The following is a 14461-nucleotide window of genomic DNA, read 5'->3' as shown; positions in this document are numbered from 1 at the left end:
AAGGGGAAGGTCGTTAAGTGTTTAGAAAGACATGAGAAGGTAAAGAGTTCCAGAGTTTGGCTGTAGAGGGGAAGAAACAAACATCATAACGGCCCACCCTCGAGTTGCCAATGGCCACACAGTAATCATGCGATGTTGTGGCTTGTCGAGTGTTCTGTGTTCTCTCTAATGGCGGAGTTATACAAGCAGCAAGTTCTTGGGAGCAGAAACCGAAGTAATATCTGTAGAAAAGAGAAAGAGAGCCAACTTTGTGGCGTAATTCGAGCAGATCGAGGTTTGAGGTCAGATTTGGAGAGTTGATAAGTCGGATTACTTTTGATTCAATTCTGTCCTGTAAGTATATGGAGCTAGAACCTTCCCAGATGTGAGAGTAGTACTCCATACAAGGACAAATCAATCCTTTATATAGTTGAAGCAACTGCTGAGAGAAGAATATTCGACATCTGAACAGAACTCCGTTTCTTTGGAGCAGACTTAGCTATTTGTGTAATGTGTGGATTCCTGAATAAATTTAATGTTAGGGTAATACCTAGTAGGTTTATTGAATTTGGAGAGGGTTCAAAGGGTTGAAACGTCGATGAAGAACAAAGCCCAGATGATGGTCCCAGATGATGGCAGTCAGAAAAGCAGACAATTTCCTAAAAGTTACTGGAGTTCTTACTTTAGGTATACAACTATGTAGAGATTTGCAATTAAAATATAGTTAAGTAAGAGGTAGAATAGAATTTGTATTATTAAAAACATCATTTAAATGTTAATATAACATTTTGGGAACTAGAATGGCACTCGGTAGAGCGCATACCTCCGCCAGGCTGAACTCTCTACGTTTTCTATCCCACTGATAGTTCGGATCCGGATTTTCACCTAAATGGAATCTATTTGTCCTTGTCACATACCCAACCATGTTTCATCCAAATGCGTCCATAACTTTGAGACATCCTGCTCGCAGACGAACAAAGGGGTGAATACATAACCGCTGTCCACCTTCATTGGAGGAAGTAATCGTCATCACCGTTCAATAAATGGTCGTAATTTCTGTGAGGAGTTTCGTCACTCACGTGTGTGTGTGTGTGTGTGTGTGTGTGTGTGTGTGTGTGTGTGTGTGTGTGTGTGTGTGTGTGTGTGTGTGTGTGTGTGTGTGTGTGTGTGTGTGTGTGTGTGCGCGCACACGTGCACGAGCGCAATGTCTCCGAATCCCCTTACTGTGCTACAAATTGCTGATCTAATTGTTGAATTGCTGATATCAATGCAGCCACCACATTCTGAACTGTTTATGTGCATCGCTAATTCAGGCCGAGACAGATTCCAGGGTGGAAGAATTGCTTGAGAACATGTCCAGTGTGGGTTGTGGAAGTATGAGAAGGTTTTTTTTTAGCGAGAGGCATGAAAAATAGACGCTTGGTTCCCATGTGAGGCTGTTCATTGTGATGCATACCATTCGGTGTTCACCTTGGCAGTTTTCATTGTGCTGTTTTGCAGCTTTTAGCGTCAGCTCTGCAACGGTCAGATTGATCTATATTCTATACTATAAGAAAGGTGTGTGTGTGTGTGTGTGTGTGTGTGTGTGTGTGTGTGTGTGTGTGTGTGTGTGTGTGTGTGTGTGTGTGTGTGTGTGTGTGTGTGTGTGTGTGTGTGTGCGTGCGTGCGCGCGCGCGCGCGTGCATGCATGTCCCATTTTTCTTAGAGATGGCTGAAGGGATCTTCGTCAAACTTTCAGAGGTTCATCAGTGAGTGCCGGGGAATGTTTTAGGCCAGCAACAGTTTTGAAAAGAAAAAAAAATTATTTTCGAAAAAATTGAAGTCGGATTTTGGGGGATTTTGTTCTTTAATCACCCTATCATGGGTGTACGGGAGTGTGTATTGACACCATTGCTTAGTGGGTGTAGAGAAATGTATTAGGCCCCCATAAAAATATATATAGACCGGGCAACGCCGGGTACCCCTGCTAGTATATCATGAAACTAAAAGCCTTTGCACAGTCCTAATGTATTTGGTGATATGGATATCTGAGAGCAAAGAAACTCTTCGTACGCTGACACCAATTATTTTTAAACTTTTATTTTCTTACCATCCTGGCTTTTGCAGTTAGTTTTTTTCCCACCACGATCAAAACGTGTTCAAAATTGTTTGATGAAAGGTGTAAATTGGACGTCTTATTTGCAGTTTGGCTGTATGGATTTTTGACTTTGGGGGATGAGGTTTCGATGGCAGCGATATCGGAGCTTCGCCCTCATTGGTCATTCCATTGGCCGGTTTGGCACAGCACTGCAGACACCGAGCAGCCTTGAGGGAAATCGAGAGTGTGATATTGAGGCAACGTTGGGGTGAACTTGAGTAGAACCGGTCCAAGGCATTGCTTCAATATCTGTAAACGCAACAGAAGTAATAACAAAGCAATTCTTTTTTTAACGACTACAGAGTGTTATGAAACAAATGTGTTTGTTTGGCAACATTTGTACATCACTAGTGAAATGATGTAATTGTTTGCAGTCAATAGTACCATCAAGTGCATCTCTCATGGAGCCACCACCTACTTTTACCTTTGTATATGGCCCTTGATTAGTGGTTACAGCTCATTTCAGTTTAACCCTTTGAGAGAGTGCAAACTGCACCTGGAAATGAAGGGTTTAGCCGGTCCTGGATGTCTCTACTGCTTCTCTATGTGCCTGGGAAAGATCTCTGTCCTGTGTGTATAATGATCTCTGGACTCGTTTTAACGCAGCTTTAGCTGCCATTTGAGGATTTTCAGATTATTATTTTTTGCATCTGAGCTGTCTACCCAAAGGTTTGACTCTCGGCTCAGATATGAACTGTCATCCTGGTGTTTCACATGCGGGGTGATAGTATGTGTCTTTCACCAAGAGGAAGCGAGTTAATGCAAGGACTCTAGTCCAATTTTAAATTCCCAATTCCTGCACGTATGCACAGTCACATTGTGTCTGCGGCACGGCCATGCCTCAATAATGATGCAACTAGTGGGCTGAATTCAGAATTTGATCCCATTCCAATATGCATGTGCTAAGAACAACTCGAAGCTTCCCATGCTTTGGCAATCAGTGCTTCAAACCTCTGTGCATGGAGATCAAAGAATCCTTGTAGTGCTGAAAGGAGGCTTGAAGCTCAGTGATATACCCATGAATCCAATTGGATTGCTTTATACATTTTTTGTATTCAGAGTCGAGACTTATGGAGGAGCTAGAGTGTTAGAATCTTGATGGTTGTTGGCCTTTCTTGGTGAATGCTATGACAGTACAGGTTTAAACTTGTAGATGATTACCCTTGTGGCAGTCAACCTATTAGTAGCCGGCGAAGCCGGTGTTGTGAATGAACGCGTACGTATTATGTTGAAAAACCAGATTTTGCTGGATCCTTTGAGAATTCCAAGCTTTGACACACCAAATCACTCAATGGAGGCCGCCATCTTGTGGATGCGGAAGTATGCATAAAAATATAAGAAAAAGTTCAATAGGAGTTTGTTTCACCCGTCTTTGTTTGATTCACAATCTTATGCACCTCTAATTTGTAATTAAAATACTTTAAGACCAACCTCGTTCCACGGGTCCGCACGGGTCGTGGTTATCTTCAACGAAAATCGTCACCAAACACCGGAACCAATGATATTCGAGCATTTGAAAAAATATTTCAAAAACCAAATCGCTCCATGGAGGCCGCCATCTTGCGGATGCGGAAGTATGCATAAAAAATTGCGAAAAAGTTCAATAGGAGTTTGTTTCACCCGTCTTTGTTTGATTCACCATCTTATGCACCTCTAATTTGTAATTAAAATACTTTAAGACCAACCTCGTTCCCCGGGCCCGCACGGGCCCTGGTTATCTTCAACGAAAATCGTCACCAAACACCGGAACCAATGAGATTCGAGTATTTGAAAAATATTTCAAAAAAGCTTATTACCGCGTTTCGGAGGCTGAAAACGACGTCAAATATTCTAAAATTGACGAAGAATAATTTTTTAGAAATCTCGCGGCCGTAGGGGATAGTTTTTCACGGCCGGAAATATCCGAAGTTGAGACGGAATTCACCGAATTAATCGAGAAGGAAATTTTATAAATTTTAATCTCATCCAGAATGCAAATGGTATCATTTTGAACTCGGTACGGTACCTACTACACCTACCTACTACCAACTACCTAACCTACTCATGCCATCGTGATGGGTTAAATAGTGGCAAGAGGCTTTGGCTTCGCCGGCTCATTGCGGCTTTGCAGTAGGGTACTAGTAAGATATTGTCTCACTCTCATAACACCTCGCTCTTCCTCCCCTCCATTCAAAACAAAAACAAGATGGAGCATTTCATAATTGCATAACCTCATTGGGGTATATAGGTTACAGTATATCTGCGAACCATTGTAGATTAGCTCATTTTTAAGGGCAGAATGAGGCCTATAGCAGAAGCGTTCCCTGTCAGATGTTTAATCTGTGAATCCTGTTAAACATCAGTCACCACTATTATAAGCAATATTTTCACCACCATCATGAACAATGACATAGCCAGAGACCAATCCAGATATCAGCATCACCACTGAGAACTTATGGGGCCCTTGCCAGGGTCGGCACTGAGCATGTCTGTCAATATTGATGGGTTATCTAGGGGAAAACAAGATGTCCTTGCCAACATCCACAGAGTATGGCTGCCACATGATGTGCTAGCAAGAAACACTTAGGGCACTGGCAACTTACATACTCACATCACTGGGATGAAGCTTGGCTTTCAATGACAGCATGAGTAGTGTGGACACGCCATATTTACTTAGCCTGACATCATCATCATCAATACCTCCTGCCTGACTGACAACATCGAGATTGTGACTCTCAGAGCTTATAGATCTTGGAGTCGTATTCATGTCTTCAGTATTTAAACCTCCTCAAGAAGACCTCCTTCACTGAATGCATCCAATCTCAACCATGGCGAGAGTAGAGTGATCATCAGAGATTTCAACAGTCATTATATTGGTGGGGCTACAACACCACCTCAGAAGATGGGGAGAAAAGTGAAAGAGTGGGCAGATGTACACCTCCAAGAACTCATCCATGACCCAAAACTTCCAGGTTTTTTCAACAGCAGTCACTGGAGGAAAGGCTACACTCCTGACCTTGCTTTTGTCAACAATAACATCGCTGGCCTATACAATAGAGCTGTGATGGACCTTATCCATCACGTTCAAAACATCTCCCATAGCAATCCAGATGAACTCTGCAATTACACCCAGAAAGTATCCTTCCACCAGGGTCAAGGTAAAGAGGGCAAATGGAAGGGATTCAGAAGTTGGGAGAGTTTAACAAATTCATGATAACTTCGACCTGTTTATTAACATAGTGAATGCAATGTCGAAGAAGCACATATTATGCGTGGCTGCGTAGAATTCTGTATTCCATGTCTAACTCCTGAGCTATACAATTAAATTAGCAAGAAGAATACAAGATCATGTTTAGGGAATATCCATTTGCCGAGGAAATCATCCTGGCTGGCGAAGTGCTGATGTCTGCAGTATCGGAGTAAGAATGGAGAAAGTCATGGCAGTCCCTCATATAAAACGTGGACATGACCGAGAAACATAAGAGCGAGAATTGCTTTGCAATACATGTCTCCTGATTATGTGATATTTTCAAAGTCCAAAAAGGGCACAACTGAAAAATTGACGAAACACCCTGAAACTCGAACTTGTTCTGTAACTTGTCATAATAAAGCCATGTACCATGTTTTAGTTGAGTATGTTAAAGGGTATGGAAAAAAAAGTCTGAAAAACCACAGGTGCGACAGACAGACAGACAGACAGACAGACAGAGAGCAAACCTATAGCCCCCCTCTGGTTAAACAAGTCGGGGACTAAAAAGCATGAACAACTATCAGAAAACTGTTACGGCCCCCATGAAGCCAAGATACACGACACGTTACTGTAGATGAAGTAGGCTACCATCTCAGACCTAGAGATTAGTAGGACTCTAACAAGCCAGCCGAACATGTTGTTGAAGAGCGACAAATACAGTCATAATTTTGTGACCGACTGAGCTGAGCTAAACCAACAGAGCTAGAGTTCACCAGCTGAGCTAAACAAGGTAATTAACGCCTTGAAGATCGGGAAGGCAACTGGACATTTGTACCAAGCAGATCAAGCACTTTTGTCTCTACACCCTTGAATGGTGGCTGCAACTCTTCAACAACTCTTCATCTTCCCTCAGGATTCCAAAGATGTGATGTGAAGCATCTGTTGTGGCACTTCTCGAACCTGGAAAGGAGCCTACAATCCCAAATGTGCCACTTCTATAAGCTCTGGACGCATGATCCTCAATGGTTGGACACCTCCAGTGGAAGAACATCTCATTCCAGACGAGGCTGGTTTCTGACAAGGCAAGTCTTGTACTAGTCAGGTACTGAACCTCACCCAACACAACATAGAGGATTGTTTTCAGAGAAGTTTGGCAACTGGAGTTGTGTTCGCCAACCTAAAAGCAGTTTTTGATGCAATTAATCACTGACAACCACCGTTTAGAGGCCATGTTTGTTAGCTAAAGTCTTCCAGATGCCAAGGGAACCTGATGAGGATTTTGGAATCATTTCTTCAGAACAGGAGATGCTATATCAACCTTGACCGAAGACAGAGCCAAACAGAGGGTTGGCCGAATACAGGACAGCATACTAGCTCCGCAGCTGTTCAACATCTACACGAATGACCAGCTGATATATCCTTGGACCAAAACTTTTTGTACACTGAAAACCTTGCCATAGCTGGCCAGGCTGAGGATTGAGGAAATCAAAGGTCACCTCACAGCCGCTCTGTCTTGGCTGTCCTCGTACAACAAGGTGAACCAGCTTCATGTTAACCCGACCAAGACACAAGTCAAACCTTCATCACTTGCAGAACCATGATGCCAACAGGAAACTGATCATAATTTGGCATGGGGCACCACCAACCCAATGCTACAACGCAGTTTACCTGGAAGTGACATTGGACCCTAACTTGTCTTATTAGGTGCATGTGGAGAAGTCAAAGGCTAAAGTGAACACTCGCAACAATATCCTCAAAAAGCTTGTTAACTAGAGATGGGGCTCCCATCCCTCCACCCTTGGAGCTACAGTACAGCAGAATATGCTTGTCTAGTTTGGGAAAGATCGTCCCATGCTAGGAAACTAGACCCTGCACTGAATGATGGCTGCCAATGCATTACAGTCTGCCGAAAACCATGCGAATGTCAATAGCCTGTACATCCTTTCCGACATTGCCCCTCCATGCATCAGAGTCAGATCACAGCAAGCAGAATAGAGCACTCAATATAGGTCGATGGTAAAAGGCACCCCCTAGGGGCCTAGGTGAACATAATGCAGTCCAGAGCCTGCTGAAGTGGAGGAAATTATTCACATAATATTTGGAGTATGATTGGAAACTATAAGAAGAACTGCAGAGTTCCCCCAGGCTATATCATATTAGATCTGAGAATGAACAATCTATTGTAATGTAAAGTAGATCTGCGTGTGGACTTGCACTCGCTGACACAAAGACCGATTACAACATCCTTCCTCGTCCCATCTGGAACAGGTGCGGTTTCGAATGTGCCACCTATTCATTGTTTTCCATGACGAGAAACGACCTGCTTTTAGTTGCAATGTTTTGCGATATATTTCTCCAACTCGACTGGTGTGTCTGACTTTGGTCGCTTGCAGTAACTTTGGCCTCAAAGTAATGTCACCGTCTTTTTTTCTCACCAGGAGCGTGCTTATTAAATGCTGCCCCCCTCCCCTATGTTTGCCTCGCAAAAACGTACAACAAATAAGCTTCATTATATGGCTCCTTTTGCTTGTTTATTTTTCCAATCAGATGAAGTATTGATTTTTTGAACTCGTTGCATAATTTGATGCCATAAAACTCCCACTGATTCTTCTAATTGGACATTAATGGTCCAATTTGCAAGGTGAAATTGTCTGATTTTGTTGAAAGGCCATGGTGATGGAAGAAGGGGGGAGTGTTACATAGCAGCTCAAAGTAATCAAGTTATTGATTCCTTACAGCATAGGTAATGAGCTTGTTCTGTGGCTTCATTTATTATGAGCTTAATTAGTTTTTTTCTGGCATCTCATTTGCTCAAATAATAGGCCGAGGCTGAGTACAAGCTCAAACTCTGCCGTGATTGCCTGTGGAGCAGTTATTTTATCCTTCCATGTTAATCAGCCTTGCAGCTTCTTGTTTATATTTATCAGATGCGTTTATATTACCATTATGTCATGTTCGGTAAGTGCTTCCATCTCACGGTTCTTCCCCTCCTCCTTCCTCCTTTTACACCCCACACTCCAACATTGGTCTTGCCTCGTGCAACACGATTTAATTGCAAAACAAAGTGGGATGTTAAGGTTTATCTCTATCATAATTACCTGCCAAGGTGTTGCGTAATTGAAAGGAATTGCAGAGAGATTTATGCTTAAAGATTTTGGAACGGACAAGCAACACATCATATCCACCTATCAGGTAGGTCATGATGAGACCCTGATTGTGACGCAAGGGCCTGGACGTGGAACTATGGCTCCTCTCGACCACGTTAGATCCTAGCTGTGGAGGGGGGAAGTGGGTTGTGTGACACACAGGTGGATGTTCTTCACAAACCTGATAGCAAATGTGTTTGTTATTTTTTGAATTAAGGGTATAAAAGGCAAGGGAACATAATGATGGAGCATTGCCACTCTGCCTAGTGACTATTCTTTGGTGTAACAAAGGTATTCAAGTCACCTTGGTCTCCTGTTGGGAAATGATGCTTTAAGGTCCATGTTTTCGAAAAACGTGACCGTATCCAATTTATTCGGGTTAATTTGATTCCACACGAGACGAGGGAGGGCCCTGCTCGCAAGAAACTGTTTTCAAACTGGTCTTCCATCTGCTTCAAAGTGTCTTCGAGTTGGCCAAAAAAATTTGTTTCACTTTCGGGACTCGCCAGCATGTCGGACATGAATTATGGAGATCAGGATTCCGGTTCACTTTCAGGCAGGTGAATAGAAATCCCACTGCTTCGCACAGCAGGGAACGTTGTACAATTTCCAAACTACGTCCGAATGTTCTGAGTCTAGACTAGGCCATTCTTCTGTCCTGCCAAAACCAGCAAAAGTAACATGATGATGGTGTTCAAAGGTCATTGCATGAAGAAGTCGACTTCCCTGTTCTTGTTGGTGAATTTATCAAGTATTTTCCGCTAACGGAGTTTTAAACAAGATTGAAAAGCAGGAGCGGTGGTGTAATTAGTTTGCGATCCGCCAACAAGATTGAGGACACTTATTGCTAAAGCCGACAGCGCCATTTGCCGTGATTTGCAATCGTGCAGAGGACTACCTTAACTGCTACCACGTTGACTGTATGATCGACAGAGGAGCCCAACTCTCCCTCTGGAGGGAAGAATGGGACTAGACAGGCTGGGGAAGTTGATTCCACAGGCGAGAGAAGAAAAGGAACAAATTGTCAAAATTGTTGCAAATTTTGAAAATTTATGTTTTGTTATGGATGATTATTATTGGATATCTTTTTACAAAATCTAAAATCAAGATTTTCTGGGTTGTTTTGTCATTCTTCTGTTGGCTTTGTGTGCATTAGTTCGTTTTGGGAGTCGTTATAACGGTAAAAGACATTTCCTTCATTGGCAAGCACCACATTCGCCATAGATTATTTTCATATTATATATATCCTTTCCCGGTGTGTACCCCGGTTTAGAATAGGTACACCGTATCCCTGCGCATCGTAAGAGGCGACTAAGGGTTGGCGCCAGGAAGGGCATCCGGCCATAAAAACATTGCCTCAAACAGGGAACCATGATTGTCATGGGGCTCGCAAGGCTAACCCCCGCTCCAGCGGGGAAAATGGCCTTTAAAAAACGATCATTCAATATATATTATATATATCACAAGTCTAATTACATGTATACTTGTAAAAGGCCTGTCACAAATGACGGGTTGGAACAGTTTATTCCAGGGTGCAGCCTCGTGAACGTGTCAAAGTCTGAAGCCTTGGCCTAGTGTCAGCTGTGCTTACATCTTCTTTATTTATTATACATCATACGGATGAATATGTAAATGGCCTATGTAATGTAATATGTAAATGTAATATGTAAATGTAATATGTAATATGTAATGTAATGTAATGTAATATGTAATAATGGCCTATGTAATATGTAAATGGCGGATCGTAAAAATGGCCTCTAAACGGTGGTATACGGATGAATATGAACACTCTTTAACTCTGTGTGCGTTGCACATCACATGCAGTGAAATAACTTCCCCTGCATCTTGTATTTTTTTTTTTAACGCTTCTGTACACCGCCCTTGTGGCTCGGTTTGCAAGCCACCATCTACAATTGCAATGTAAGAGACGTAATTACTCTTTTATGGAAAATGTTTTTCAAGTTTGTTTTATCCTCAAAAATAGACCGCAGTGAACGCACATTCGTGTTAAAAGATTGGCCTTTAAAATCTAGCCTTATGAAGGGGGACAGACATCTGTACAAACACACAAACTGACACTGTGTTTTATATGGTAGATAAGTATTGAAAGGTAAGATAGCATGGACTCCCCAGTTATCCAGCCTACGTTTGAATATCGACCCAGCTATAAACTGCCACCCTGGTGTTTAGCATGCAGAGCGAGGCATCGGTGTACGTGCCTTCCCTCAAAAGGATGTTGAGTGGGAAGGCCCGTTTGCGAGCACTAGTTGTTACATATCCCACGGTGTCTCACAGCTGGTGGACGAGTTATTACCAGAACCCTGGCCAAATTACTGTCCAAATTTCCTTTCTGTTGAGTTGTATCTCAATTTGTGGGAGTGGGAATTGATTTGATGGAGATGACTGATTGTCTTTAGAAAATATTGGAAATAATGTTGTGCGAGCGGCACGTAGTATAGTTACACAAGGGACAAATGTGGTATGGGAGATGGTGCTTCGCACCTGTAAGTTATTTGATGATTCTCAGGCAGTGCCAACAGTCCTGAGGTAGAGCATCTTGGAGTGTGCTATGCTTGTTTCTGGATGTTAAAATGCTGTGGTATCTGTTGCTAGAGTAGGCCTTTGGGCCATTACCTTGCCTGGCCATACACATTTTACCAAGGATAGTAAGTATATAATTTAAAAACAGTACGTGATGTCATGGTGATGTCATTGATGGATAAGTAAGCATAACATGTGTATGTATGATTAAGAGTGCAGAGCTTTAAGGTCAGTTCAGTCATCATCTCCATCCAGGAAGTTGGCTGACATGGATCTCTAAGTCATTCTTCTTACCATTGGCCTCGAACATTCCGCACATCTCAGTCCAGTCCACCACTATATATTCACCATCAAATGATTTATTGGTCTACCTCTAGCTCTCTTGCCTTGAACCTCACCTAACGGTTCTTTTCTTGAACAATCATGCTGAATAATATGACCAATATAATCCTCCTTACGTTCATCGATTGCATCTGTCAAGCTTCCTTTCTGGAGGTTTAGCTCATGCTGTATTTTACCAAAATTTACACTTGTACAGAAGTTTAACCCAGACGTCTGTTGCTGTTGCCCTCAACATTCCTGCTGACTGTTACATTTTCTGCCAGGTGGTTGAATTTGGGATATTTTGAACTCCAAATGTTGCACCATAAAAACATTTCGGGTTAGCCTTGGGAAGCTTGGCCAAAACCAGATAGCCAGGCCTCACATTTGACTAAGGTTAGAGCAGGAATTTGGAATTTGTTGAAGGTCCCGGCGATAGCTCGCGTACCCTTCGTGAATGACACTGTGGGATATTTAACGTACAAACACCTTGTGCTGATAGATGGGACACTTACTTTAATGCCCATCCGAGGTACGGCCTACACACTGAGTAATCACCCTGCCTGTGTAACACAAGGATGACAGTTTATAGCTGGGACGGGATTCAAACCCAGGCTAGACAGCTTAGAGGCGAGTGGGCATTACAAATGGGGGTATGTTTTAAATAAAGCTCACAATTGAGCTGTCAGGGTGCCAGAAATGACATATCGCACGTCACACTTGAAGCCATGGCTGGGAGAAATGGCATGAGCCCCCAAGATGTATGTTATAAACGATCCATGTACAGTCCACAAAATCTTATGGCTAGAAAAATCGGACAGGCAATGAGATACATGATTCATGCGGAAAGACAAATTTGAGCACCACACCTAGAGGCCTAGTAAGTTGAGACGGCTCGGATCTGTTAGTCTGTGGGGAACATGATAAACATAGAATGCCTCCAGGATGTCGTTTCCACAAATTTATTTCAGGAGCGACTATTTAAAAAGATAATCACACGTTGGAAAGAATTGACAGAATAGTTTGTGGTTATAATAATTTTGACTTTCAGTTGGTACTCTACCCCATGAAACGCCACGCTGAGCTATTTATACACCTTAACACGGAGTTTGTCCAAGGCGAAAATCCAGATAGTATGGAGGCCAGGAGGGGTAGGGAGGCCAGGTAAGTCAGTACATCCTCCGTCGTTTGACCCTTCGTCCCCCTGGCAAGTTTGGATGTGATTGGATAAGTAACGACTGAACGTATCACAGTCAGACAAACAGACTCCAAATTGTGTATTTTAATATACCTCCATTTGGGTTTTTTTCCTGGGGTCACAGCATGACCAGGCAAGTGCTCATATGGCAACAGGTAGTCCGACCTGTTACTTTCGACTTTCCAGCATAGGCATAGGTCTCTCCTATAATTATTTATTTTAACATGCACACATCAAGCAGATCCCTCTGGTCTGCAGAATTTAACGTATCCCTTTTTTCATTCGACCTCCCTCAGGTCAAACCTTGTTCAGCAATGAGCTCCTTTTTGTGGTTTTAACCACTCATCGCTGAGTGCTTCTGTCCAAGTTTGTTGTCTCTGCAACAACTTTTCAGATTAATGAACTTTTCCTTGTTTGATTGCAATCTTAACTGGATGTAGCAACCTCATACCACGGAGCAAAGCCAACCGCGTCAAGAACACGATTTTGAGGCACATAGTGGTCCAACCACATTTTAGGGGCAAGTCAAAATAAAAGTGGTTCGGCAATATATTTTGGACTTTCACTTCCTGTCTGCACGCCCTGGCTAATGATCCAGGGAATCCAGGGTTCAAAATCCATGTGTCATGTATGTTTGTCCATTGTCTTCTTATGTCTTTGTAATTTGTGTGAAGTCTATCGTTCTGAGCCATGTACATGGATGTCTAATAATGTCTTTGTCCTGAATGTGAAACGTGTGCAAGCTCCATCAGGAATCGAAGATTGCTAGCAAAAATAAATGTCACTCTCGGAGCTTGAGACGCATTATTTGACTCTTAATAAGGAAAAGATCAAAAACGGATTTGCCTCTGCCATCCTGGTGAGTGTGAGTGGCTCGGAGGTGGGGTGTTTTTTATTGTTGCATTACAGGAGTTTCCTTACAAGGAACTACAATACAGGGGGAGGCCATGAATGGTTGCCAACGTATGGTTGGTTGTTTGTCTGTGCCCTATCCTTTTTATATGCCGAGCGTCAAGAAAGGAAGCAGCACGTACCACGTTTAGTCTTTGGTATGAATCTGTTGGGGTTTGACCGACCGACATCCCAGACTCAGATCGGACGCTCTAACCATTGTGCCACCGAGTCATTGCCCTCACTGGTACACAATTGATTTCCATGGCTGCTCAGGAGAATTTTCCACCCCTTGTGACAGAGTGACAGCCTGACCAAGATGGGATATTTTCCATGGAGGCTTCATGACACAATGTGTGCAGCTCGATGCTCTGTCATGCATATGGTCCTCCAGCCACCATCATGTTGAGTGGCGTCGATAGAGTAGCAGCTTTGCTTGCAAGACTGTTCATTTTTGGGTAGGTGATATAATCAATGCTAGGTTATGGCAAGATAAAAGAGGAACAAAGGTGGACTGAACTGCCCATGTTCTTATTATGAGTTAATCCAACAGATCACTAATCCTGCAACTTGTCTGGCTTGAAGATACCTTACTCTTATCTGGTTTATGTGCCTTCAGTTCCCATTGAATGAGTTGGAGAAACTGTTATCCATGACGTCAGAAACACCAAGATTACCATAGAAAGCAAGCAATAAATCAAACCAGAGAGACTTAAAATATATAGGTGGAATCAGTTCACCGTTGCTATTGATGCCAAAGTTCATGGCAAGTGACAAACAAAAAGAAATTTCCTCCCGCAAGTCTCAGAGACGTCTGATCTCTGGTGCGCAAATCCTGCAGTCGTGTGCTCTGCGCAATAGCTGTGTTTCATCACCATGTCACACAGAAGATAACTCATAAGCTTCCATGGGCATGTGACGCGTGACACTTGGCAATATCATATAAGAGCACTATGAAGCTCCTGGTGCAGAAAGTAGGTCGAGACGTTAAACCATGGCAGGTAAGAAAACTTAAAACAAAAATCTGATCCAAAAGGCAGGAAGCAAGATACTGCTGTATGTTTCTAAACCCAAATGTT

At 42.8% G+C, this 14461-nt stretch overlaps 1 protein-coding gene across 2 annotated transcripts in view; it reads left to right on the top strand.

Annotated features, from left to right (window-relative positions):
• Positions 1-14461, top strand: part of FAM135A (family with sequence similarity 135 member A) — a 141166-nt gene that overhangs the window by 109138 nt on the left and 17567 nt on the right. The gene's annotated exons all lie outside the window — the stretch shown is intronic.

This window comes from Myxine glutinosa, chromosome 13 (genome assembly GCF_964187855.1).
Source record: "Myxine glutinosa chromosome 13, kmMyxGlut1.1, whole genome shotgun sequence".
NCBI lineage: Eukaryota > Metazoa > Chordata > Myxini > Myxiniformes > Myxinidae > Myxine > Myxine glutinosa.
The sequence above is the reverse complement of the archived record's forward strand: the minus strand, read 5'-3'. Positions and strand labels throughout refer to the sequence as shown.